Genomic DNA, 1,473 nt, shown 5'->3' with positions numbered 1-1,473 from the left:
GGATTGTACCGTGCTTCTCGGCCCCGCTATTTTTTTTTTTTTTTGGGGTCAATTTAACATCTGTATTATACCTTTTTCTACCTGTAAAAATAACAATTAAGGTAAACTAATAACGTATATAATACTTGAATTCTTAATGTAGATGCTATTTGCTTTTTTTCAGCCGTTCAGTGGCCCTTTCAAGTAGTTTTTCCAAATTTCGATAATACATAGGATCTTCTGTTATTTCTTATCTAATTAATCACTTAATGAAAGTAGATTATTTTCTCAAAACTTCCATGATCTCTTCTCGAACCAAATATGAACTTTTTGATTCATTTGGCTCTCGCCCTCTCTTCCATAAACCAGTTATTTTACGGTACAAATAACATAAAGAAATGTAACCAACGTGTATTGGAAAAAGTAATCCTAAAGATTTGAAACCAAAAGTGGTTAGCGGTGACCATTGAATACTTGATTAAAGGCTTTTGTTGTTCAAATTGAATAGTTTCATATTTGTAATTTTCTAATTGTTTCAAATCCTTAAAAGTCTAATTAATCAAATTCAATTTTTCTTATTCTATCTCTGAATACCCATTCACTCGAAACTCATTTGGCCCAAACTGACAGTTAAAATTGAAGTAAATTGTTTCGGTTCGATTCAATTGTATGACTAAATTTATTGAACCAAATTAAATTACTTATTTCCAAATCAATTAGGAACCGAGTGAAATTATATTTTGTATTACTCTTTCAACCAATGTGTATGATAATTTCTATTCATTTTTAATGTTTGATAAAATTTTAGTAGATCATGACCCTAAAAGTATAAGGATTTTTTTTTAATTAAAGATGTAAAAATTTGACATAAACATCTAAAATATGACTTATACTTGATATGAAACTGAATTAAAAGCAAATAAAGAATCTAATACGAAACTAAATACAGACCAAAATTAAATCGATTCAATTTTAATTTCTAAAATGTGTTCCTATTCTCGGTTAAATTCAATTTTGCTTTTTATATTTTGTATCTTAAACTTGATCATAATCAAACCAATTAACACCTTTATCTGTGACGTATTAGCAAATTTTGTAATCAACAATCAAGAAAATCAACAAAAAAATGCTCAATTAACTCGATCATACAATTGACAATTTGACATTTTTTCCTAATGTATTTTATAGGAGAGAGCAACCACTTAAGTACATTTACGGCCAATGGAAAGAAGTGCATTTTGGCGCATTATAGAACACCACCCATTAGGCGCTTAGGCCATTTGGTGGTTTGTTTATAAGGTAGATTGACAGAGAGGCTGCCAACATTTTCTGTTTGATTGAGGTGGGACCGGTTGATAATGGAGGATTTTATCAGTTATTAATACTTTATTAACGAATAAAACGATAGGATTATTTCCCTAATTTCTTATTAAGATAAGAGAAGAGGAACTTTTTTTTTTTTGGTAACCAAGAGAAGAGGACTTAGAGGGGAGG

The sequence above is a fragment of the Macadamia integrifolia genome, unplaced genomic scaffold, assembly GCF_013358625.1.
Source record: "Macadamia integrifolia cultivar HAES 741 unplaced genomic scaffold, SCU_Mint_v3 scaffold1149, whole genome shotgun sequence".
Classification (NCBI taxonomy): domain Eukaryota; kingdom Viridiplantae; phylum Streptophyta; class Magnoliopsida; order Proteales; family Proteaceae; genus Macadamia; species Macadamia integrifolia.
The sequence above is the reverse complement of the archived record's forward strand: the minus strand, read 5'-3'. Positions refer to the sequence as shown.